We start from the raw sequence: 27,471 nt of genomic DNA, 5'->3' as shown, positions 1-27,471 counted from the left end.
GTTTGATACAGTGTAGACAATAATTGGCTAAATTAAGTCATATGGAGCAAGTGATCCTGTACTCATTTGCTAATTATAATTCTCTGCGGTCTGTTCTGGGAAATAAACTAATTTCCATTCTTGCAGGAGTCGGAGACAGGTGTGTGTGCAGCAGAAATTATCCAGCAACAGGGCAGAAGAAGCTGCACACTGTCAGCAGAGCTGCTGGCGCGTTCCCCGGAGCGCTGCCGGCCACCCGTGCGGGGCAGCGGGGATGCGGAGGGCACGGCCGCTAGGGCAGAGAGACGGCTCCATCACCAAACAGCAGCGCTGTGATGTCTGGGGATGATTTCTGAACCTCCCCTGCAGGGAATGAGAGCTGCCGGTGGTGGCACACACGGAGCTGCAGTGATGCTCTTGCCTCACACACTGGGAACGAAGCTGTGTTTTGGGACAGGTGGAGAGCTCCTCCCTAGGGAAGCTGAGCCAAGCCCTGGAAGGCAACGCCAAACTGAGAACTCCCTGTCCGAGGGCAGGGGTTTACAGATCCCTGCAGCACCCCTGCCTGTGGCAAAACCAGGGGGAGATTTGAAAAGGGAGAAATTAGAGACCAGCACAGCATCCTGGAGATTAACAAATCTTCTTTTGTTTATTTCTGAGGCATGAAGTACATTGCAGGCATGCAGGGAATTCTATCCAGGCTGCTGCTGTGGATCCCAAACTTCCTGGTAGAACAAAGACCTGAGCTGTGTGTGAACTCTAGCTAAGAAGGGCCACCAAGTGCTGCCAGAAATACATCATGAGTGCTGCTTTTACAGGATTTTTATTGACTGCCATATATCAGTCTTGCTGAAAATTTCAGTGCATTTTTCCATTTTTCTCACAAATCTACTTTCCCTCCCACAGCAGCTCATGAGGAATTAATGAAATAGTTTGCCTGCAGCTGCAGGCTGTGACTCGGGGTTCTACATTTACCTCTCAGTTCTGCTGCTGACTGTCACTTTAATAGGTCCTGTGTAACACACTATTCTGGTTCTGGCTTGGATAGAGTTAATTTCCTTCTTAGTTGGTATAGTGCTGTGTTTTGGATTCAGTAGGAGAATCATGTTGATAACACACCGGTGTTTCAGTTTTTGCTCAGTGGTGCTTATCCTGTCAGGGGATTTTTTGTTTCCTGTGCTCTGCCATCAAGCAGGTGCCCAAACCCTTGAGGAAATATGGCCAGGGTGGGTGACTGAAACTGGCCAAAGGGTGTTCTGTGTCACAGAATGCCACATTCAGTGTATAAACCAGGGGGAACTGGCTGGGAAAGGCAGATTGCTCCTCAGGGATGAGCTGGGCATCAGGGTGTGGTGAGAAACCATTGTGCACCACTTGTTTTCCTGAGTTTTACTCCTCTCCCTCTCTGCTTGTCATTGCTATGAGTATTATTATCACAATAATAAACTATGATTGCCATAAGCTTGTCATTACAATATTTTATTTTGTTTCAATTATTAAATTGTTCTTATTTCTACCCATGAGTTTCACTTTCTTTCTGATTCTCCTCACTGGGATTGGGGGGCGACTGAGTGAGTGAGCACAGTACTGAGTTGCAGTCTGGGGTTAAACATCTGATTTGTTTAATTTCAGGAAAACACAACAGAAACACAACACCTTTGAAATTCATACTATTTTGCTAAATCTCCTAAAAATAGTGGCCTCCAGGTTATTGAGGATGAGACAGAAGATACAAGAGGTCTTCTGTGAGCCTTCTCTCCTCAGGAAAGTAGGCTAAAAGTTATAATTTCTGGTTTTTCTCTTGGTCCTCATGTTTAAAAGATGCAGTTTCAATCTTTGATCCCAATTCTGATTCCAGCTGCAGCACTGGGCAGTGGAATACTTCCACTGGTTTTATTGGAGTGAGCCTAAATTTTCACACCAGTCACTGAGATCATAAACTTTTCCTTTCTATTCACCAGTAACTATTTTCCCTATGCTACTGTGACCTTAAAACAAAATAAACATTTTAAGATACTTTGAATGGTGGTTTTACTGATGTTAAAATATAATTTTGGTTTGATTTTTGCTGCTTCCTGCAGACATGAGCAGAGGGAGTTATTTCAGTTATATAAAAATCTTTTACATTCGATGCCACCTTTGGGGTCAAGAGGACTTTCATGTGCACTTGCAATACAGCCAACAGCAATGTGACTTTTATGATAATGCAATTATGTTGCTATTTGTGAATGAAAATAGCAATCTTCTGTTTGCTGAGATCAAATGTCAGATCTCAGGAGGGGTATTTCACAGACCCCAAGCTTGTCAGCAGTCACCTAAAAAAAATGAATGCTGTTGACATCAAGACTTCTAAAAAAACCCTGAAACCCCCCAACAAATAACACTGTATCCTTGGCAAGGTGATATTAACTTAATATCACTAATTTTTATTTTAAGATTCAAGTTGACTTTTTTACTAGAAAAATAAAAAGGCTCAGTGATCAGAGAATTACAGATTTTTTTGCAATGTAAAGTGTTTATTAAGTCTCTGAAAGCTTTATCATCATATTAGGTTTTGCCATGCAACTTCCATGAAAATAAACTATTTGAACACTTTCCACTAAATGCCTTAAAACAAATCCCTTGATTACTTAAATCTAGACTTTGTAGTCAAGGCAAATAAAAGATGAATTTTTCATCTCTATTTACCAGCCCTTAACATTAAAATGTGAATACAGCCTACTGAAAATAGTTCTAACCTTTAATAATTTGTTGAGATATATGAAACTATGCCAAAATTATTGCATTTTTGAAAACTGAATCTCTAAAAATTACTGATGGGTTTTGAACCTTCTCCTCCTTATTTTCAAGGCCTCCCCTATGCTCAAGAACAAAAGCTTGACATTTGCTGCATTCAAGCATAACAATGCTGCATCTAAACTGGAAGACTGCCAGCCACTAGGTACATTAAAGAAACTTAGAGACTTTTTAGACAAAAGGAAAAATATTTTATGAATTCACAGTGAGCAACATTTTTTGCCAGATAAGCCATGCACTGCTTCTTGCCTCTCTAGTAAAGTCCTTTGATGAGGCACAGGAATAGGAGTTTTGTTTGCATTACGTGACAGATCCATGTCTCTGACCTTTCTGAGAAATCAGGATGATTTCTTGTTTATGGCCCACTAAAGACAACATTCACCTCCTTAGTCTCACTGCTCCTCAGGACCTCATTGAACCAGCACATCTTTAAAATAAATTAAAAAACAGGAAAAAGGACAAACACCATTTGATGTCTAGTTCAATCTGTATGTGAGATCACTGAGTTCCCTTCCAGGCAGAAGCAAGAATGGGCTAATGATAGTGAAGAGATCTCACGTTCACCCAGGGATGCACACATAGCCTGTTCCTGACAATCCTCCTCAAAATCCCCAGAGGCAGCTCTACCACCTGCCTGCCAGACCTCAGAAAGCCAATGGCCATGTGTTGCTAGCAAAAAATGTGCTGTTCACAGAACCAAGGGCACCCAGATTGAGAGTCCTAATTACTGAGAAACCTTAAGGGCTGTGCCTTCATAGCAAATGATTCCACACGGCAAGAGTGGATCAAGGGCATTAAGCAGCTGGCAATGGCTCTGCACGTGTACACTGCTGGTACATCTAGCTCTTCCCCTGCGATTAGATTAGATTTTTAATCCACTCGGAGTAAATTGTGCCTTTTGCGTGTGGTTTGAAGCTGTCCATGGTACTGATCGCTGACGGCTCTGGGCCCTCGAGTCCCCCGGTGGCTGAAAGCGCCACTGGCAGCTCCAAACTGAGCTTCCAGGACGCTGCCTATGGAATAAATCTGCTGTGATCGCACCAAAATTACACCAATGTGCAGGAAACTGGGGTAATCCTGTCAAAAAAAGCAAAGACAGATACAGATGAACTTTAAAACATTTATGATATCATCTAGACGGATATTTACTGGTATGATCTTAAGGTGTTCTGGCTAACTGGAGAACAAAACCTCATATCAAAGACCTAAAAAAAAAAAGATTTTTTGCATTACTTTCCAGTAGGAAACAGGTCTATGTTTAACATTTTTTATGACCTTGTGTAATTATTTAACATAATATGGCCTATTTGTCAAATTATATGAAAGTAAAAATTACTTGTGTTCAGCCCTCACAAGGTTTTTAGACTGAGAGGCAAACTTCAGCTAAAAGTATTACCAGGAAAAGAACTCATTTTTTATGTTGAAAATATAGATTGCATATTTTGCTGTCTACCAAAAGCAACTACTTGTACAGATTTCATTTTATAGCCTCATAGAATCAGTAACTCAGAATCTTTATTTGGAAAAAAAAAGGTAAACTCCTTTCCCCTAGCACCACAAATTCTGACTCAGCAATATAAACTAGATTGAATGCAGCTATTTCTATTGATTTAACTCAATCTAGCCTAATTTTTGTGGATATTTCCTAGCTGATCTAAATCATTTCTACGAGCTATCATTTAGGCTGGTGTAAACCAAGTAGACACCAGTGAAGTTTACTACTCAGTCTGTCACAGTTAAGTGAGAGCAAATTTCTTCAGCACAACTCAGGATGTAAAACTGTTGAAGAGGAAATAGAGGAGAACTCATCATTAAAAAGAATAAAAGAGGAAGAGAGAAAAATAATGACTGATCCTTAACGATGGCACTTGTTTCTAACATGGAATGCTAACTTTCTGGTATCTCAACACTGACCCTACCCTCTGGTTTATACATGTTTTCCTGCTGACAGGGGAGTGGAGCTGAAAATGAAAATATGCACATAGATGAAATAAAGAGTCATACCTTTAAAAAGGAACAAAATCACAGTAATTATTTGTTAATCTGTCAGAATTGTGTCCTGCAATTTCAGCCTAAGCTATCTCATAGAATTCCTGACACTTGAAATAATTGGAGCACCAAATAAGAATATGTACTTTTACAGAGTACTTGTTTTTAAAAAGCTAAATGAGAAAGGATGTAGGTCCCTCTTCTGGATCTAAAATAGTCTAAATTTGGAGGCTTTCTGGTCCTCACTGAAAGACAGGAGGTGAGTTTGCTGTGTGACAGAGTTCACATGGGTTCAGAGGTACCTGGTGCCGCAAAAAGTGGTAGAAAAGGTCACAGTGCTTCTACATCCAGTACCATCCAGTTTCCACTGTTGTGGGTACTGGAAAAATTTGGGTAGGCTGCCTTTCACTCACAAATGGATGTACTTATTCCACAGTGACCAGCTGCAAGCATCCTATGTAAGCAAACAAGGTTCTCAATGTTTGCCTCCTTCTCCTCTCATATTTCAGTTCTGGCTGTACCTGCTCTATCCACCCACATTGCTTCTGGATCTCCTCATCTCATCAGAAAATCACCAGGACTTGATGATTCCCCTCACTCCATCAGTCTCCTGCATTTTCTGGCTGCTTTCTTCATGATACTTTGCAAGAGCCAGTTGAGGTATTGGGATCATGCAGACTTCAGTACTGGAGTTGTGTAGTCCTGGGAGAAGGGACTGCATAGCAGGGGAAAAAATGTCTTTATTTTCATTCCTAATGATGAGGACGCTGCCCATTTTCTATCCTGATGACGAGTCCACCAACTTAAGGGCATTTACAATGCTCTACTGGGTCTTTTTGTCTGGGACCACATCTCCAGCAGCAGAAAACCATGAATCCTTGGGGAATGATAACAGAGCAGGTGGGGGTACTGGCAACTATCTCTAGGATTTTCTCCCACATGAATCTTAGGGATCTCAAAACTTAATAGTGTATAGATGGTGTCACTTTTTTTTCATGAACTTGTTTATATTTGTTGCCTTTTAATTATATACTACATACCAGGTGAAAGAAATACTCCTTTTGTTAAAATCTGTTGAGCTCAATTAGCAAATGTGTCTGTGTTCCTGTATTAGTAAAAAGAGTAAGGTGTTCCTGTCCACTTTACCCATGTTGTTGTTGACTTGTCCAAATTCTGAATTCCCAGTTAGCCTGAGGCTGGGGAACTTCTGAGTTTAGTTGAGTCATTATGGCCATAAGAAGGAGAAAAGGAAAAATATGTGAGCAAAGAACTCTGAAGGGTTGTATTTGTTTCTCTTTCCTCCCACAATCCCTCACTCTGCCAAAAAAGAGAGTCCTCCTCCACCAAGTGTGACTGCCACTGCCCAGCCATAAAGGAAAAACAGAACTAGGCAGTTTAAGGTACCTTTACTCTTGCTAAGTCTAAAATGTCAGAAGAAAAATGCTTTACTGTTGCTCTAAATTTTTTTCTGTAATGTATTTGAATAATTAGAAACTACAGTAGCAAATCTAAAAAAAGAAATTTCCAAATGGTAATTACTCATCTCCAGTTGGTCAAAACAGTTGTTTTTCCAAAGAAAACCTGAAGTTTTAAAATTATATTTTCATTCTTATATATAGCAATTCAATTTGAACTTTTGTGCATTTTTTTTACTATCTTTTCACTTCATAATTTCAACATTTGATAAAAAGTTTCACAGGGTTTTCCTATTTTAATGTTTTTCTTCATCACTTTGTGATGCAGAGTTTGTGGTATTGTGAAACAAAATATGACTTGAGAGACATTACAATTTGTATTTACATCTAGGATTAGGGACAAATTGTTATGGACAAGTATTGCTGTATTATTGATTCAAAAATTTTAATCCCCTTTTCAGAGCTGAAAAAAATTCCTACATTTGTCAATGTAAAAAAATGTGCAAGTTAAGAAGTGCTTTTCAATAAAAATATCAAACAGTTTGGTACAGTAATGAGTCTTGGTTTTCTCAAGCAATTTTATCTTTTGATATGTCTTCCCTTCTTTTGTTTTCTGCTACTTTAAAGTTACTGCATATTTTGTTTCTTGGCATCAGGAGTAGTCTTTGCCTTCTCTACTGATTTGCCAACTTCTTTTGAAGTAAATTTTCTTTGTGCTAAATATTATTTAGTATTACTCTGTCTTTAGGCAGCCTTAATTAGAAGTGCAAATTTGTTTTGCAGGCTACATCAAATGTAGAACTTCAAGACTCAAAACAGTTATTCTCAAGTGTAAAGTTTGAGATTTCTTTAGAAGACTTTATCTATTTAAGACTTTAGAAGACATATATTTACAATACAATCTAACCAGGTATCTTCAGCTGTCCTGCAATTCTATAAATATAAACATGCAATTGTCTCAGTATGCACTAATGGACAAATTCTTCCTGACATTCTGTTGAGTGTAAGGAACCTGTGCAAGGCACTCACATCCATCTGAAGGGTTATTTATGCTTTGCTTTGCTGTGTGCTATTGATGGCACAACTGGCAGGATTTGATCTTAATGATGTAAGAAATCACTGTCCCTCTCAAGTCAAACACATTTCTAGGGGCAATATTTGCAGCAGCACAGCTGGGCTGATTCCTCTCAGTGCTCACAGCTGGAGATACCTGCAATGGGGCCCAGGACTCACCTAGGACTAACATATATAGCTCAGTCTAGTATTTAGACCCCCACCCAGCTCAGCCTAGTATCCATAACCCACTGTGGTCAAAGGTGAGAGAAAGAGAGATTCCCACAGGTAAGGATCTGTCCATTTGTCTTCCACACCAGTTTTCAGTGAGGATAATTTCCAGGTTTGATCTGAGAATTGGTACCTGACACTCAGAGGCAGAAGTGAGAAGACACAACTCTGCAGTGGTTTTTAATAAAACCACTGCTGCAGACAACACTGACATCATGTCCATGCCAATATATTCATATTTAGCAATGGATCTGTTGGAGTCTGCGGTGCTGCCTCCTGCCCTTCTTTGCCTGAAAGACTGAGAATAGGGACTTGGAATAAACAAAATCTACTTGTTTTAAGCAGGTAAGGAAGACTTACATTCTTCTGAGATTTCAGGTACAAATGCATTTTCCATACTGCTCCAGATACAGGGAAACATGACCAAACCTATTCCATGAGTTTTAAGATAAAAACTGTGCCAAAAGCTGAGGAAAAGGTGGAAGAAACACACTTCAACTTTACCTTGTTACTTAAGGAGGTCACAAAAGGAAAAAACAAGGCTTGGTTTGTGGTGCTGGATTAATCTCATCTGTCTTTGGGGTTGAATATTGTTCAGGGTGCAGACACTGGATTTAAGTCTCCCTACAGCGGTGTCCAGAGGCTTGCTAGCAGCTAAGCTCATGCTGCAGTCAGCAGCTCAGCTGGGATCTCTTAAGTGAATGGGACTGAAAGACTGCCACATATACTTGCCAAAAATAAACATTTATAGGCAGAGTTTTCGAGCCTGTGACTTTTTTTTCTATATTTATACCATTATTTTCAGTATTTCTTTTCAATTCATTTGCAGTTAAAGAAGGCAGTCTGAGCATCATCTGAAAATGTTTGGCAGAGAGAATTAGATAAAGGGCTCTTTATCTCAGATTTTATACATCTTGGTGGTAGGTGGATGGGTGATCTGTGATTCTATGGAGCTACAAAAGAAACAACATAAAGTGTGAAAAGCAGAAAAATCAGCAGAAAAAGGAAACAATTTCTGAATCATTCTAACTGCACTTATTCAGTGCCTGTGATTTCTCTTTTCCTTTGACAATTAAGACATAAAGAGATCTCTATAATACATTCAATTTTGTTGCTCATTACACAGAAGAAAGCTTTCTTCATGGGACATGAGTACTTTATTAGCAAAGACATGAAACAGTGTCTTAGCAGGAAGACATAGGTGGGCCATGAGCTCTATGCTACAGTATTTGCAATATAATATATATTATATTCAAATTATATTATATTCAATTCAATTCTATTCTATTCTGAATAGAAGAATAGAATAGAATAGAATAGAATAGAATAGAATAGAATAGAATAGAATAGAATAGAAATACATTTATATTGTGTTTACACTTTTACTATTATAACCCAACAGTGACTGTGGTCATGCATACATGTTTAATAAAAATTAACAATAATTTTTGTAACCTGAGGCCTGAAATGACAGTCCATAACAAGATACCTTTATTTGTTTTCCATGAGTCATAGCATTTATGTGGGGTTTAATTTGTTCTTCTCTTTTTCAATTAAAAAGAGCTTCCATAAAGCAATCATTCACTAACATGGGCTGTAGGATGAAAGAAGAGGATATTCTTCCTGACTTACAATTTCCCTGTAGCAAGAAAAATAAAAAAGTTGTTTGCATTAGGAGTGACAGCAGATGAGATTCATTTAATCATGAGATAAATCTCTCAAACTAAATATAACCTCAAGACTCTCACTCTCTGAGGGAGTGAAACACAGAAAGCCTTAGGGAATAAATGTAACTATTCTTTTAAATGGTCAACCTTTTAGCAAGAGACCTCAGGCATTTTTTGTGGCTATCGTACCAGATCTTTTGCTGAAAGGCTCTGTTTGTTTCACCTCAAGGTCAGGTTTTAATTTCCCATGTTGTCTTGCAGCTGAAAGCAGCAGTAGGAGCAGCAGTGATGAGCACAGCTTGGAACACGGCCCCATGGGGGTCAGACAGGGAATTCTACTGCCACCTACTAATTAACAGAGCCAGCATGATAAATGGATGTCTCAGTCCAGCTCCTCCATTAACAGCAAAGAGGAGCAGGATTTGGATGATCCCATCCAGTTCCAACTTCCCATGCTGTGTGCTCACCTGCCTCAACACTGCTGGCATCAACTGCTGGCTGGAGGTGCTAAGGACCAATATTCCCATTAGTCCTTCTCTGGACATTTGTAGGCCCAATGGAGGGGGAAGGTGCCTTTTGGGATATAAAACTCTTCACCACGTAATGTAAAATGCTCTGCTTTAAATCCACCACTGTTTAAAGCCAAAACAAATGCTGTGGGCTGCAATTTCCTAATCAGCCTCTGAAAGACTGCAACAAGTATATCCATATGCTGAAATGTTTTTTTTAATAAGATTGGTTTTCAAAGTCTTACTCAATCCTTTAACTTCTCTGTGGCTACTTAGTCATGATTCTGGTTCACCTGTCACACAGATGTCCTTGAGGCTATAACTGAGGAAAATTTTTTTTGACCTAGAAAAAGCAAACCCAAACTTAAAGGACTTTCACCTACTATTCAGTGAATGTGCCTAGTAAAATCATCAGTAAACCCCTTACTGGAGCAAAATCAGGATATTAGCCATGTTACTCAGAGGGGGAAAAGAAATTGAAACACAAATTTGCCAAACAATGTTATCATAGGGTCATATTCACAAACATTTCTCCATTTATGTTCTGCCTGAATTGCAAGCATCTGCTCCCACTGGCTAAACAACTCATCTTCTGTTACTGGAAAAGTCTCTGCAAATTTAAAATCAATATTTCAAATATCATATATATTCTTAAAAGAATCTCAGTTCTCTAAGTGCAAGTACAGAGAAAAAAACATGCTTTTAAAGAAAAACGAGGAGACTTGACTGACATTAGGATGAAGCAGAAGAGACTCTGAAGTAAAGTTGGAGAGTGCTGTGTGGCACATTGTCCCTGCCACTCCAGGTGTGCAGGCTGGCAGCTGTCCCAGCCTGACACCAAAGTAAATGTGGGAGGTGCCTATGGCAGGTCTGTCCTCCCATGTAAATACCCACAGACAATTTTTTTCTGCCCTTAGACTGCAAGCCCTGCTTTCCCAGGTAAGGGCTGTGTTTTGCTATGGGGATCAGTCCAAGCAGCAAATTTCAGGCGGGCGGTGTGGCTGCAGGAGGCTGTGAGAGCACTCGTCTGTCCCTCTGCTGGGTAGCAGCAGGAATACAGCCCCTGATCCTGTGTCATCCGCTCCTTCCCGGGACCAGCAGCATCCCTCCCCACTCCGACCGTGCCAAAGCCCCAGAGGAAAGCTGCTGTGGCTGCAGGTTGTGCTGATGTGGATTTTATTCATTTTAATATAGAAATTGAATAAACCCACTGCTGATAGAGGTATCTGGGGTCTCCTACTAAATGACTCATATGGTCAGGCAGGCAACCATTTATCACTGCAGAAATACCATCATGGGGACCACCAGGCAAGATTACACCCAGGCACTGCTGTTTCTCTCCAAAATAGCTGCAGTTCAGTTTGGGGGGTGAGGTTGTGTGCCCAGCATAATGACACTTCTGCTCAAATGTCCTTGACCCCGCCTCCACACCAGATCTGCACGGGGGGCATTTCAAAAAAGATAACATTGCATTGGCAAAGCAGAACATGATCCCTTCCTATCCTGACTCATTTGATGACAGTCCTGCTACTGCTGGCACTGTTTTAAAAGCCCGTTGTCTTTCTCCGTGCAAAAGGGGAAAAAAATTGAGAAAATAGTACAATTGTAGTGAAAATCTTTCCTGACTTTTGGAGTATTTAAACACTAAATATTGCAATTACTTCAACTGAGCTTTATAATCACAATCAGTTTTAGTTAATTTGGCATGGCTTTCTAATTGCTGTTTTTCAAGTTAATGTAATTTGGCAAATTCTGTTTCAAATTCATTTTAAATTTGATTTGGAATAAACAAGGTCAAAAGTCTGCTGATATTGCTAATGTTAAAAGTAGTAACTTTTAACTACATTTTATTTACAGAAATGATTGCCTAGTGACCTTTCTTCAACTTTATTTTTCCCTTTTTCCTTTGGAATATTTTAACCAAAACATTTTTTAAAAAATCCTAATATTGACCTTCAGTTCCCTGATAAATGGTCTTGCAGTGCACACAAGATTTTTAAAAGTGTCTGCAACAAGCTAGAAAGCATTATGAAATTTCATAAAATCTTGGAAAATATGAAAATAAAGGTTTCACTTGGAATCCCACAAAATGGAAGCATACAGATAATTTCCTTAAGTATTTTATTTTTTCAACAGTTATTTATTGCAAATATTCTCTTCTTTGGTATTTTATTAAGTGTTGAGGAAAAAAAAGTCTTTATCTAAAGTCAATTATTTTCTCTTGAAAAATGAACAGGAAATTAATTTAAAAAGAAAAATAACTCTTCTCTGCTTTCTCTGATGTCCTGCCCAAGGCACTGGAGAACTATTTCCTTTCCATCCCTGTCCAAAAGATTTAAATCTGAGAACTGAAAACTTTTGAGTCCTTTAAAAAGGCAGTGACTTTAAATTCACTTAGAGGAAAGGTTATAAATTACATTAGCCTCTTGTCTCCAGCTACAGAGGGGGCGTTAGAAGACGCCTCTTTATGCAGGGCAGACAGACACCAACAGTCCAGTAGTGGTCTTGTCTGGAAGAAAATGAGATATTTCTTCATGCCTCCTCCTTCTCGTGCCAGAGGGCTCAGGGGTGACCTGCCATGGGGAGCCATCATTTCCTGCTGTTTTGGAGCCCATGGAGGAGGCAGGTCTCTACTTTGTTACTTATGTTAACCACAGAACATTATTTTTCCATTGACTTAAAATCATTTTGCCCATGCACAAAGTCCAAGTCATTAACTGTGTGAAAAATGTGGGCTGAAGCATGTGTTTTTTCCTCTTACAGATTCTCCAATCTGATACAGTGCCAAATATATTGAAGTGCTGTTGACTTTTTATTTATTCCAGAAGAATTGTGAATAATTTCCCCTTAAGGTCAGACAAAACAAACAAATTAAAACAAACATACAAAAAAGCTTCAAATCCAGCCTGTTTTTGCTGATGGAGTGGTATAAATTGTCAGTGTGCCTATTTTTGATGCCAGGGATTCAGTTTCTAGTTTCAATATATTTAATCCAAAGCCCAAGGGCACTTTCATGAAATAAAACAGGGCTATTTCTGCAGAAATGTAGAGAGGTGCCTGCATTACTGAAAAATGGGAACAAAGTCAAGTTCCTATAAACTTTTGGCTTATGCTGTGGTACTTGCACTAGTCTTTCCTACTAATTAGCATACAGGAATAATTCCATTTCAGAGGTTTGTTAAATTCATGTTTCACTGACTTCATGCTGTATGAGCTGTGCCTGTGCGTTTGCTTAGCAAAATGTTATACATAATGAGATTGAAGACCAAATGAAGATTCAGTACACCCTTTATTTGATTTAAACTTTACTTTGAGAGTTCTATTTCAAAGATTTGTTAAGATTTGACAAAAAGACCCCAAAGCCAGCCTGGGCAGCAAGACTAGGACCAGCCTCACTGTTTTGTACAGTTGGGAAGGAGACAGCATATATGCTTAAATATTGTTTCTTGAAAATTGTCATTGAATGGCAAGATGAGAAGAACAAGCAGAAACTGGAATGGAGGAAGGAACACATGCAAGGAAGAGACTAAATTTGTCAGGGCAGTGACATGATGGGCTGATGAAGCAGCTGCCAGAGCAGCAGGCCTGAGGTGAGGTACAGCTGGCTCCATAGAATCTGTGTGGCATGGTGTGCTGGGCCCTTCAACCCTTGGCAGTAGCTGCCACCGGAGGCTGTGGCCTTTTCTCTGTGACCAGGGGCCAAGGACACTCTCCCACATCAGTGCCCACAGCAGCAGCATTTGAAGGAACAGCAGGAAGATCGGGCAGATCCCAGCCACCTTTGAACCCCAGTCTGTAGTACCTGAATTGGCCCTAAATGAGCCCCACAGTGAGCTGTTGCTACTGCAGGGGACAGGGGAGCAGTGCTGCAGGCCTCTCTTGGAGCGCCTGCTCCTGAAGGGTGGGCAGAGGGAGTTGTACCACGAACCAGCATCCACACTTGCTGGGACACCACACAGGACTGCACTCCTGGGAGGCCTGGAGGAAACTCATGGCGCTACTTGCTAATCTTCTGTTCCGTTTCATGACACTTAAAAGTAAAGCAAAACAGCCTACTCTACCCTTTATCTAGATGATCTCTAGCCAGACAGCAGCCCCACTCTGCTGTCAGTGGCCTTCTGTCTGTATGGCTTGTTCTGCAGCATGAAAGTTCCTGCAGATTTTGGCCCTGTGTCTCTGAACAAGGAGATCATCAGCTGACAGCTGACGCAGATTTCTTTTACCATAGGCAATTTTCCAGCCTCCACATTCTGGAGCACAGCTCTAAGGAAGAGACTGAAGCAAATGAACAGTCTGTTCTTCTCATGTGTTCCTTGGAAGACATGGGGTTTGAATCCTACAGATTGAGTCCAGTCTTAGCCTGTCAGTGTGATCAGCTGTAGGGTACCAGAGCACTGCTGGGGCCACCCCACAGCAGGGAGGATACACAGTCAGCGAGCCATGGACCAGCACCCCTGTTTGTGGGGTACTTCTGGAGATGTGCCAGCAGAGTCATTACGGTTATGTCTGTCCTGTGCAATGAAAGAAATGACCCAATCTTGTGTATATTTGGCATACAGTGTGTCAAGGACACGTTTTTGCCAAGGACATTGTCTAACTATAGCACTTGATGGAAGCTGCTGACAAAGCTGTGTGCTCTGAAGGCACACAGGATGTGTTTCTTTCCTCATGATTCATTGCAAGGAAAACCCCATCCATTTAAGGAGGTCAGCTGGAGCTGGGTCAGGACATCTGGCTGGGGTAAGTTTTTTGTGTGTCAGTTTATGCTCTGCATCTCCATTCTGTCTGTAATTGTGGACACTAGGTACACAGGATGGTTTTGTACATGACCAATAATGTGTAAGGAAAAGCCACAAATTGTGTCACTGAAAGTAATTTTAAAGCCTGATTGTGAATCCAAGCAAAAGTGTTATTTTAGAACTTTTTGAAGCAGTGGTTCAGCTTCTGTCATTGCTCTGCTACAGAGCTGTGCAGATGTTTGTAGTAGTCACAAAAAAGGAAACGAGGGCAGGCTGCACCAGAACATTTTAGAAGCCATTAATGAGATTTTATGTTGGTATTCTGAAGGGCATTTTCTGCTGCTCTCAGCACAACATTGTGACTAGCCTTCCTGAGATGGAAAAAATGTAATATTCTTTTTTCATCCTAAATAACTGCAGCCAGTGTAAGAACAAATCCCAGAGAGGACAAGATGATTTGCAGCTTTTCTACACGTGAGGAAACTCTAATGTTAGACCTACAAAAGGGCCCAAATGCCACCAAGCTTCAAAATGTCACCTGGCTTTGAAATAGGAGCAGCCAATCTTTTTGCAGCAGCCCAGAAGAGAGAGAAAATCTGACCTTGAGCTTGCTGAGCCGTGCCTCTAATCCCTGTGTGGCAGCTGAAGCAGGGAAAAGGGCTTCTACCAGTGGTGGATTAGAAGGAAGTGGCAGCTACAGCCTTTGACAGTGGCAGCCCACTCTCAAGGACTTGGCCCCAGGCTCAAGTGAGAGAGCATTCACATCACTTTCTGCAGTCCCTTCTGGGTACAGCGTTCCCCAGAGTGGCACATTTCAAAATGAAAGAAATAGCTTCTGCTTAGGGGACAGGGGGAACAAAAATTTATTTCCTTTTAGCAGAGAAAAATAAGATACTTTGTTTCCCCAGGAATTCTTGTATTGATGCATTTACTTTAATCCCATTTTGTCCAATTGGGACAAAAGTACTACACAATGATGTATTTTAGGAGGGACACTTACCTGAAAGATATTTTAAAGAGCCACCATACGATCCTTTAATTATGGACTTTATGATTAAGACACAGCATTGCCACACAGAAGTGTCTGATACTGAACTGGCTGGAAACAGTGCTTCAGGTCATCCTGCAAGAGGTGGTGTTTCCTTCTTGAGAGTGGCATGTCCTGAGCTGTGGGAACTGATCCTCTATGAGCCACTGGAGTGCCTGAGGTGGGATAACCCATTTGCAGCTCCAGTGTATATCTCCTAGGATTTACTACACTGCACCATCAGAGAATGGCTGTATCTGTCAGGGGACTTGCAGCTCTTTTAAGAAAAAGAGCTCTGAAAGTGCAGCTCCTATGAGACTGCATCAAAACAGAGAAATTCATTAAATAGTGTTACATAGAATTGTGGAATCACAACTTGATATGTATATGCAAATAATCTCTACATGATTGCAAATAAAATATTTTTATTCTGGAAAGAAAAGAATAATTTGAATAAAACAATTTTTGACCTTTTTTCTTGTTTTCTTATTCTCTCTACTTTCCACAGAACTGTATGTCTGTATGTATGTAAAGAATTTTGCAGCAAGAATCTACCTTGAGCACATTGTGGACTTCTCTTCTTAATGCAGGCAACCCTGCTAGTTCCTGAACTTTGCCCATCTGCTTGAGCCTAAGGGGCAGCAATATTAAATTAATCATAGTCTGGCATTTCTTTGATAACTGACATTTGCACAAACAAGACCTACATGGACATGTGCACATTAGGAAATTAAAGTGTAAAGTAAATAAGATTATCCTTGTGTGTTTCTCCTCAAAAACATATTGCAAGTCATTATCTCTGCCTCTAATGACTGAAATTCTGGGTGCAAAACGGAGTAATTCAATTTACATATCTGAATGCATGCCATTTTCTTGCTGTTGCAGGGCCTGTAGTGAATGCCTCGTGAGTTAAATCATGTCATTGTCAGGAGGCGCGGAGCTGCGGGCAGATAACTCCTCCTGACACATCGCGTGAGAGAGCAGACACACACCGGCGAGTTCTATCCTGCTGTCCCTCTGGAGCACTCCTGGTGATTCTGGGAGAAGGCTTCTGCCACTGAGCAGCTCTCCTCTTCCTCCAAAGGCAAATCCTCCTCCCAACTCAGTTTTGTAGATCTTTGCAATCCCACACAACCCAACAAGGTTTTTTCTGTCTTTGATGGTAAGACCAAGATCAAGCCCACAAAAATTGGGTGAATTTCAACTGCTTGGATAGAAGTTCGCAGGATGTTGAGAAGTCCTGCCCTTCTGTCCATTGACAGCAGGTGTAAGGCTGTTGGGTTGGTAGCTACCCCACACCCCTATGTTCAGACAGATAATATGAGTTGAATGAAGTAAACAGAATGTGAGGGACAGACACTTTGCAGTTGGTGCAGGTGTGACTGAGGGTATCCACATGGGATGCCACAGAGGAGGAGCCCAGGTTGACATGCTAATTAATTTAAATACCAGGATCCAACCATGTCCAGGTATGCACAGGGAGAGCAACCAGGCACTTCTCACTGTTTTCCTTCTCACTGTTTTCCTTCTCACTGTTTTCCTTCTCAGTGAGTTGATCATAAAGAGTTTATTTTTTTACTGCACATAATGATGCTGGGGAATAAAATTCCCCATATAATAATAATAGATAACTATTATCTATTATTATTATATGAGAAATAAAATGTGGAGCAAAAAATATTAATTCAGGAAGCACTTACTATACTGTGTTCTGACATAAACTCCAGCAGTCAAGAAAGAGGAATAGGTATTTTCTTTTTCCAGCTCACACAGATAGTTTTGAGATCAGAAAAGATTGTGTTGTCAAATGTCCATATCATTAGGCATCATAACAGGTGGGAATCGAGCACTTCAGAAATGAATTTTTCAGCCTGGCCTGACAGTCTCCAAAGAATTCCTCACTGGAGGATTTTTCTATGGTTTCTTTCTGCATCAAGGAAAAAAGAATTTGTCTCTCTCTGCTGCAAGCTGCAATCCCTTCACTACCAACTGATAAATGGCCTCAGATTTTATTACGTTTTCTTCTTCTTTTGTTCCTATTATCTCTGCCACCTGTGATTTCTCTGCTCTTTGTAGAACCTTATTTCCTCCAGATTTAATTCCAACTGAGGAAAGTATACACTTATCTTTTCATCACATGAGGCCATTAATCTCTCCTGGAATGGAAGTTCTTGCTGAGCCACAAGCACAGACACAGGCCAGGCTGACAATTTGTGCAGAGCACACCTGGGCAGAAAGACTTGGGGTTGTTGGTCAATGAGAAGCTGAACACACCCCTGTAATGTGTGCTTGCAGCCCGGAAAGGCAACCATTGTCTGGGCTGCATCAAAGGAACTGTGACCAGCAGGTTGGGGATGGGATTTTCCCCTTTTACTTCACTCACTCTTGTGACAGCACTGAGTCCAGCTCTGGGGTCATGACAACATAAGAAGGACACCATCATGCTGGAGCAGATCCAGAGGAGGCCCATGAGGATGGTCTCCACATAGAGCATCTCTCTTACAGGGGTAGGCTGAGAGAGCTGGGGTTGCTCAGCCTGGAAAAGAGAAGGCTCTGGGGACACCTTTTGACAACTTCCAGCACCTTGGGGTGTCCTGCAGGACTGCTGGAGAGGGACTTTTTACAAGGGTGTGTAGTGATAGGACAATGGGTAATGGCTTTAAACTGAAAGTGGCAGATTTGCTTTAAATATTAGGAAGGAATTCCTTACTGTAACATTGGTGAGCCACTGGTACAGATTGCCCAGAGAAGCTGTGGATGCTCCATCTTTAGAAGTGTTCTAGGCCAGCCTGTACGGTGCTTTGTCCAACCTGATCCAGTGGAAGGGATCCCTGCCCATGGTGGAGGAGTGGGAGCTAAACAACCATTATGGTCCCTTCCAACCCAAAACATTCCATGATTCTATAAGACCTGCTGTGGTTTGAGTGGCGCACCAGAATTTCATGCTAGCATTTCTCTTCCTGTCATCAGAGGGAGCTGCAGATACTGAGAAGGTGGTTCTGGGCTGGTGCTTGTCATATATGACAGTATTCAGGAAAAGGATAAACATCCAGGGGCCATTGGGAGTGTAACAGTTCAGCACAGGTGTTCGTGCAGGGTTTTCAGGGGATCAGGAGATGTAAGGTACCACAGCAATCCTGTCTTAAGCCCCACTGCAACCAAGTGCTCGTGTTTCAATGTCTGTCCCATGTCTTTCAGGCCATGCCATGTAGCAGAGTCTGAGACACCCCTTATTTGTAGGGAAAGGTAAATAATGAGATACTTTAACTATCAGCACTTCTTTACTTCTCCCATCAGCTCTCTGGTCCCACCAGAGGAAGCTCCCACCGTGGGGCAGCACTGCAAGTGTCAGGAAGCAGCTGAAGCACACCTGGATCTTAACTTCCTTTTTCCAGGGGAACATAGATCTGATCCTGTCAGAAAATGGGAGAATTCCTTAAAAGGTACCTGTCACCTCTGGACCAGCTTTTGAAAACTCATGTTCTTGGACCAAACAAAAATGTGTTAGAGTTTACAAATGTGATGCTGGGCTAAAATGACATTTTTCCATTATAAAAGCTCCCTTCACCATTTAAATGAAAAAGAAAAAAGAAAATCTCATAATGTTAAGCCTAAGTATTTAGTAGTGCTCTCATTTCTTTTCCCTGTTTTTTGAGGTGATGGTTAATTTGTGAATTCTGAATATCCTCTGGGCCAGAAAAATGAGAACTCTTCTGCAGTAGGTGTAAAAAACAAAAAATCAAAAATTATCATAAAGAAAGCTGTGAGTGGATGGATGGATGATGTTGTGAATGACTGACAATTCTCTTCATGTTACATGATTACAGCCCTTGCAAATGGCCTTGCCAAAATTGAGAGATTCTCAGGTTTCCCGCAGCATGTTCAGACATGATATCTCCTTCACTAATGAGGACAACAGAGCTGTCTCTGCTAATGTTATAAGGAGGCAGATTCAGCTGAGACACCTTGGCATTATTTGATATGCTTTTAGATACCCTTGCAATCATTCCCTGACAGCTCCTTGCAGTGGGAACAGGATTAGCTTCTGCAGCCCTGCTCAGTAACATCAGATTCTTTCTGGCATTTGAGATCTGCAAACACCTGATGGTTTTACTGACCAGTGTCCATAAAATATTCATTATTATTAGATTTGTGGCTTACTTGTCACTTGGACTGGCATTTATTGAATATTGTCTTTATTTTCACCATGAAAGTTTAATTTACTGTTCTTAATGTGTAAGTCCAGATATACTGCTTCATATTTTTAAACAAATAAGACTAGTAGAGTGGAAAAGCTGTATTTTTCCCTCTATTTGTATATTTACAACTATTGCATTGAGGCTTTACTCATAGCTAAACCTCCTGTCTTTCCTTCAGATAAAAACCATTGTGTTTCCTGGGTGTACAAAGTGAATAATATGCTCTTGCTTGAAAAGAAATTTGGGTTCTCCACACTAGAAGTGGGTAACTCCAAAAGCAGGAAAACTTTCAGCAGATGTTTATGTTTGTTTTGAACAGAGAACAGGAAGAAAGTGAGCATTGACATCACAAGGTGCAGCAAGCATTGCAGATTCAGAGTTTTCCTCTAGCAACCTGAGATTGGCTGTGCTTCTGCCATGCTGGAAGCAGCTCTTGCCTCTGGACACTCTGACAGCTCTCTGCATGGTACAGGAGGTTAATGCAAAGCCAAGTACAAAACAAAAACATTTTTATTCATCAGCCTAGTCTTACAGAGGTGATCCTAATGCATACCTCTGGGAAAGCACAGACTCATTACAAAATCAAGACAGAGAACTTCCCATAACCAGAAAGCCTTGATTCTCTCAGACCTTTTCATTTTACCACTTCTTCCCCTATTATGCTCATTAAACATTAAGGAAAAAAAATTTAAGAATCTAATAAATAGGAGTCTCTCTTTTAGCTGGCCATCTGGTTCAGGTGGATAATTATCTTTTGACATCTGTTCAGTGATATGCACTATACAGCAGTACTTAGATTTGAGATCTTAAGCCATTTTCTACTGGACACAAATATATCTGCAGCTGCAATAACATTCTAAGGGTCTGCAAGGTCACTTCTGGGAAGCACTCAGCACATTCGATTTCTAATATTGCTAAATGTTAAACCAAATTTGTTTACTGGCAGTTAAACTTGTCAAAAGATGTGCACCCTTCACCTCTAGCCTTGAAAGACACAGTGAGGATGTTAAAGGGAAGGATTTCTGCCTTTATATCTGCCTTTACATTTGTATTTTCTGCAACACTATCATTGCCCTGCCAGGAGTCTGTAAGGCTCTCATTGTTTTTCCCAAGGAGGATGGCAAAAAATGTGCAAAAGCATCTTAGCATCTGCTCAATTTTCCCAGCCTAAAAGAATCAAACACACATCAATTGTAAAATTGCAACACCGACCCCCATATGGTCTCCTGTTAACTCACCAGCTCCTGTCACTGCCAGGGGTTTGCTCCATTTGAAAAGGCTCTTTCTCTGTCATGAGTTCTGTGATTAAATGCTCTCTGCTGAAAATGCCAGGTTATTGAGTGGGAAAGTGTGAACAGGAGAGGTTCTTCCTATGATAAATAAAGCCATTTCCGAACATCTAGGAAAAGAAGTTTCAGGATGTTTTGCTTTAATAGTTTCTAATTTTTCTTCTAGTCCAAACCAGCTTTCAAAGTGCAGATAGTCCATGCTAAGCCGAGATGAAGATGATCAAAGGTAGGAATGAAACTTAGACTCTTTGAATGTACTGATCTACAACTGATTTTAGATACCCATTTAATCCCATTTTACAGCAATGCTATTATGCAGCTACCTGAGCAATTTCTGCTCAGCAAATTTGCACAGAGTTTCTGAGGTAATATGGTCTCTGCCTTGGCCCTGTTGCCTGTGAGAATTTCCCATAAATTCTCTGTAGGACTGTGCTTGGTGACAAGCACAGACTTTCCTTTTGACCAACCCTGTCAGCCCACCTGGGATCACTTTTCCCTTGAAAGCACAGAAAATGTCACCACCTCTTCCTTAGGTGTTTGCCCAAAGCTTGCTGCAGAGTTGACAGTGACGAAGTCTTGCTGTGTATGGAGCTCTAACCCAAAAGACAGCACTTCACAGCTTGTCTGATCAGACTTTAATCCAAGAGCAGGCAGCATAATATTGTGGATGCTTTATTATAAATCTCTTCCCCGTCCCACATGAAAGCCAATAATTGTATCCTGGGGACTTGGGAGCAGAGCATGCTGCACAGAGGAGCCACAGGAAAATGCTGGGGATGTGGATGCATCCCTGTCCCTGTCTCCCTGACTGTGGGTGACAGACACTCTACCACCGAGTGGTTGGAGCTGACAGGCACCTCTAATCCATCCCTATCTCCGGCAGGGTCCACTAGACCTGGTTGCCCAGGACCATATCCAGGTGGATTTTGAGTATGTCCAAGGAGAGAGACTACACAACCTCTCCAGACAACCTGTGCTGGTGCCTGGTCAGCTTCACAGGAACAACACTATTTTTAATTTTGTTTCAGTTTTGTGCACATTGCCCCCAGTCACGTCACTGTGTACCACTGAAAAGACCCTAGCTCACTCTTCGCACTTTCCCATCAGGTGTTTATACACATTGGAAAGATCCCCCTGAGTTAGACCCAGCCTATCTCTGCCCCATCCTATACAGGCTCTGATCAACCTTTTTTGATGCTTTGCTCTCTGACAAATCCTCCAAGAGATGAGTTTTGCTGCTGGACTTGGGCAGTTACAGAGGAATGACACCCACTCCATGTTTAACTATTTCCTGTTGTACACAGCATTTCCTGAGGTCAGATTCATGACCTGGATGAAAGATCAGTGGGGATTTTTAGTCACCCTTCTCTTACCATAATGCTCTAAGGCAACTCATCTTCATCACACTTAGCAGGGTCTTATATATTAATAGGAAAAAGAAAGATTTGCATGTAAAACCTGATACTACCTTTCTTGTCTTATTAGATACATCCTATTTTCAGTTGTTCTGAAATAATGGTTTCAATTTTTTTTGAACTAAAATTGAAAAGAAAAATCAAGGAGTTGTGGTTGGTTTAGAGATCAGGTTGATGTTTCTAGAGACTAAAGCTAAAAGAACTGACTAGAAACAATACTATTTTTATTTTGGCTATGATGTGACTCATATATTGATAGAATCATAGAAAGGCTTGGGTTGAAAAGGATCTTAAAGATCATGTAGTTCCAAACTCCTGGCCATGGGCAGGGACACATTTCACTAGACCAGATGCTCTCCAATGCATTGAATGCTCCCAGGGGTGGGGCATCCACAGCTTCTCTGACCAACCCACGGTCTCCTACTCAGTGTGCAACAGATATTAAAATAAGTTCCAGAATTTACTTTCTTCTCAACTTTCCTCACCTTTTAATGTACTAATTTCCTCACTAATATATTCCCCTTGAGGGAGAAGAAGGGAAAAGACAAACAATTTTTAAGATCTGTGCATAGTCATTAGGATTCAAGGTTCCTGTAAACTCGCTAAAACTTAGGAACAACATTACATATAGCACCACAAAACACTGTTTATTGAAAGGAAATTCAAGGCTTTTGCAGAAGAGTTTTGGCACAGCCCCTTCCGAGAACAATCTATGGAACAGCTCTTCCTCCTTTTTTCCTTGACAATTTCATAATGTGTATTTCATGGAGAGAAACTCTGTTTGTCTTTAACAATCTCAAGGGATTTATATAAATCCAGCATCTCTTCCTTCTTTAAGGTTTATGGAAATCCAATTATTTTCCCTCACAGAATAAAATCTATCACACTAAGTCAGTGTAATACTTCACTTTGTGTACTGTGGCAGTTCATTTGTCAGAGCTGTGAAATATTGCATTTTAAGGACAGCAATCAAGCTCTCTGCATGTCACTTCTGTTGACATTCTGCCCAAGGTCCATTTAAGCTTAGAACTTGACTTAGTGATCTAGCAATATTATAGTACAACACTTAGCACAAATTACTTATCTGAAAGCAGAGAAACTACATTAGTGCAACATGCAGGTGTCTCAATTATACTCCAGCATATGTGCTTTAACTTTTAGTGCAGAAGTTTTCTAATCCAGTTATCCTTGTAAATTTATTCATAACAGAATCTACAGTTAATTATTTGCTAAGGTAACTGTGGTCCATTTTTACCATGTTACCATATGTATCTATTACATTTTCAAATCAAGCCCATGAGGATTTAATATTTCAAATCAGGCTGTATGCAATTTTAAAAAATCAATGCTTAGGTAGTTGTTATTTTGTGTTATATGCAGTAAAATCAGTTCTTTTTTTTTTTTCTTCTTGTAAATCCCAGGGATTTTTGCACTGATTTCCTTATTGTAGATTGAGAAGGTGTAGGTCATTTTCAAATGGCTAAACATAAACATGTATATTTTCATCACATTAACAACCTCCTGTCTGAGCCTGGTTAAATGGGGCATTTGCCAATCATGAGATTCTTCTCTTCTAGCCCACTCTAATTGGAGGCAACTGCTCCAGCTGGACTGGCTGTCTTACACAGAAGATGATGACATTGTTAGCAGGGTACAGGTTCTTCTAACCATCTGTCTAATGGCAAGATGCTGGGCTATCTTCAGCATTTTCCTGTTGGCTGGGATTTTCAAAGGTGATGAAGAAGATAAAGTTTCTGTTCCTATTTCTTTGGATCTGCTGATCAAACACACTTGGGCTTCTCAGGTAATTCTAGCTTTCTTGCAACTCTGCTTAATGACCTAACTATCCTCAATCTATGAAGACTGATTAGTACTACATTTCCATAGAGGCATGCAAAAAGAAAAACTGTGGCAGCCAATCTTGTTCTTCTGTCATTCATGCAGCAATTGTACCTCTCATCTCAGACCATTGGATACCGAACTCCTGCTTTCCATCTCCAGTGCGTGTGCAGCTGTGTTTGCCTGGGACCTTTGTGCAAACCTAACAACAGCCTCGGAGTGTCAGCTCTCACAACTTCAAAAACTGTAGGTCAGAAATCAAAATAATAGGAGATTAATCTGAAAATAGAATTTAAACTACTGGATAACACTGGGCAGTAATCTTCTACTGTTTTTCTTTTTTCTGCCCATTTTTCATACATTTCACAATTTGGACAGTCAATAGGCATTTCTTGCAAAGAAATTACAGCCCCAGCTTTTGTGATGCTGTTTGACTTCCCCATTTGTTAGTCTCTTCACACTCATATTCCAAAGGATACCTCCTTGCCCCAGCTTCCAGCATTCCTGCAGATGTCCTCCACTCCTTTTCCATGCTGGCAATGAATTTCCTACTCTGCATGTGATGGCTGCAGTGGGGTCTCTTCCCACAGCCTCAGAAAAGCATTGCACTGGGCTCCAAATGATTCTGCTATCTGTGGCATATCTGAAGACTTTAGCCATGCCAGTGCCACTGAGGGGACATTGCAAGTGACTGCAATAAATGCTCTGAGGCTGATGCTCCTTCTCCTGAGGAGAAATGAGACAAGAGTCTATTTTTTTACATATGAAACATCAAAACCGATAATATGGAAAAGTGTAAAACAAAAAAGAAAGGACAAAAGGAACAAGAATACAAAAGCATCTAGAAGACCCCAGAGAGGGAGCAGGTCACTTGGGAGGTCCAAGGGAAAATATGATCTCTCCCTGAAGGCAGGTGAGGGTGCAGGGATGGACAGGAATAAAAAGAGACCTCTAGTTCTGAATAGCCCAGGGTCTGATTTGTCCAACAGTCTACACCTAAGTGGAGAAGCCAGAACTGTTTTGCACAGTGATTTTCAAAATCTGTGGTAATTTGGAAAATATTGTACTCTTAGAAGAATAAATTTAATGCTGCTAAGATCTACTCAAATGACATTCCCAAATGACATTCCTATAGAAATAAGTTTTCTAACAAAAGCTATTTTACAGGCAGTAGACATTTAAAGTTCCTAGTGGCTAAAAAGTATCAGACTTCAGTCTACATGATTCTGAACCTTTGAGAACACTTTGAGAAACTGGGGACTGGGAGAGGGAGCACTGGAGACTTGTGTTCCTTGCAAAGCTGCATAACTGCTTTCCATTGCATTTTCAGAGATTCTGATATCAATTCCTGCAGCTGGCAGATGTGTGAGATATCTGAGAGCTGAAAGCAGTGCATAAGCATCAGCTCAATCACAGCCATCACAAAGGCTTAGTAGGGACCCTTGTGTCTCAGTAAAAGCTGAAAGCAAAAGAAGTTGGTATCACAGCAGAAATAAATGGTGAAAGGATAAAATGTTGAACTTACCTGTAGAAGCAGTTACTAAAATGTTGTGTGCTGGGTTTTTTATAAATCATTGCGCTATTTTCTTTCTAAACAAGAGAAACTTATGGGCTTGATAATTTTTCAAAGGTATTGACGTTGCAGGTGTGAGCACAATTTCTATCTCTGTGTGTATGTTTTTAACAAAAGCAAATCTCACTGTTTTTGAAAGGAAATACATTGCAATCAGACCATAGCAGCATTTTTAAATATTGTGCAATGAGCTGAAATAATGAACGTGTGATTGTAAAAGTCAATCAAGTTGTATCCTTATCCCACCTAGAACAATTTCTTCTGAAAAGCAAAAAAAATAAAGTATTTTAAAACTGTGTCAGTTTAGTGTAATGTGGAAATGGAAAGTGATGTTTTGGAGCAATTTATTAATTAATTTTTTTTAAAAAAAATTTAACAGAGAACATTTGGTTTATGTATAGTGCTAAACAACTGATTTCCATGTGACTATCCCAGAGTGTTCTTTCCAGTCCTGATTAATGTTTTCTGGGTATTCACCTTTGAAAGAGAGATGGAAAAATCGTGAATTGTAACATTTGTATTTAACACTATATCTGATCTCTGTGTATGTTAGATGTATTTATTAATTTTTTAAAGAGAAGGAACAAGGCTAATGGACACCTTTCTTCAGAAACAGAGTCCACTGCTTTTCCTAGTCAGTCTTGTCAGAATCACAGGCTAATTGGGCTGGAAAGGACCTTCAAAAGCCACTCAGCCCACCCTCCCCTGCCGTGGCAGATACCTAACTAAAACATGCTGTAAGGCAGAGTCTGCTGCCAGAGGAGGATCTCAGGTTTTTAGTTGGTTCAGTTTAGGTTTGAGTGGGAGGAATTGAGAATAGATGAGAATTTCTTACAAGTGGAAGATGATTTCCACAAAAATAACTTTTAAAATTCATTAGTCTAAGGAATTGGCAGAGAAAAAGCAGCAGAATTAGTTATGGAGTGAAAAAAGCAAACTAAGAAAGTAGGAAACTAGTGGGAAGAATTTCTAGACAAAGTCAACTGATTTAAATACAAAGATGTGCCAAAGACTGACAAATATTAAAGGAGATTATGTGAAAAGCAAAGAGGCAAGATGGACCACTGCAATGGAAAAAATAAGATAATTAGACCAACAGAATTATCCTAGGAGTTTTGAAAGTTGAAAATCAAACAGATATTCTGAAAAATATGGGAGAAAAGAGCAGTCTTTATATCAGAGGATAAGGTTAAAAGTGAGGTGAAGATTACAGCCAAATTATGGGAACCAAGAGAGAGATGTGCTAACTGTATTAAGAGCAAGTCTAGATCTACCACTTCAAAAGAGAAAAAGCAAATTAATTTATGCAAGAATGCAGAGATATGGTGTGCTTTCTTGGCATAAAAAGAGTTAACTCCAGTCATTGAATTACTAGCTTTCATTTGTGGTGATAGAGGCATAGGAAAAAAAAGAAAGAGAGATGTATGCAAGCCATCTGATGAAGAGGATTGCAAGAGGGAAACAACTGACTTACCTTTAAAAAGCAGAAAAAATTGAACCCACGATATCACACACCCATCAGTTCACCTTCGATCCACGGAAAGCATGGATCTAGAGGATAAGATGGAATAAAACCAGCCAGCTCAGCCCTGTAAATAATGCATCCCACTGCACCAGCCTACTTCTTTTCTTTGGCAGAGTAGCCAGCCTTGTGACTTTAGAGGGTTGTTATGATTCATTCTGGTTTTAGTGAGGTTGTTAAAACTGCAGTAGACAAATATCCTACAGATGCAATCATTAAAAGTGGGTGT

The 27,471-nt window shown here is 40.4% G+C and overlaps 2 long non-coding RNA genes across 3 annotated transcripts; one reads left to right on the top strand and one right to left on the bottom strand.

The window, feature by feature from the left end:
* On the bottom strand, window positions 1–27,471 carry LOC141728612 (uncharacterized). 2 transcript variants are annotated; one of them, XR_012579748.1, is made up of 4 exons: window positions 27,195–27,408; window positions 24,262–24,873; window positions 8,953–9,102; window positions 1–3,852 (listed from the first exon to the last, which is right to left on the bottom strand). It is a non-coding gene; the product is annotated as an uncharacterized LOC141728612 (long non-coding RNA). The 2 variants fall into 2 exon arrangements; XR_012579747.1 differs by lacking the exons at window positions 1–3,852; window positions 8,953–9,102 and having other exon boundaries at window positions 23,793–24,873; window positions 27,195–27,471.
* On the top strand, window positions 13,534–26,095 carry LOC141728613 (uncharacterized). Its single transcript, XR_012579749.1, has 3 exons — window positions 13,534–14,379; window positions 16,291–16,567; window positions 23,886–26,095. It is a non-coding gene; the product is annotated as an uncharacterized LOC141728613 (long non-coding RNA).

This window comes from Zonotrichia albicollis, chromosome 3 (genome assembly GCF_047830755.1).
Source record: "Zonotrichia albicollis isolate bZonAlb1 chromosome 3, bZonAlb1.hap1, whole genome shotgun sequence".
NCBI classification, from domain to species: domain Eukaryota; kingdom Metazoa; phylum Chordata; class Aves; order Passeriformes; family Passerellidae; genus Zonotrichia; species Zonotrichia albicollis.
The sequence above is the reverse complement of the archived record's forward strand: the minus strand, read 5'-3'. Positions and strand labels throughout refer to the sequence as shown.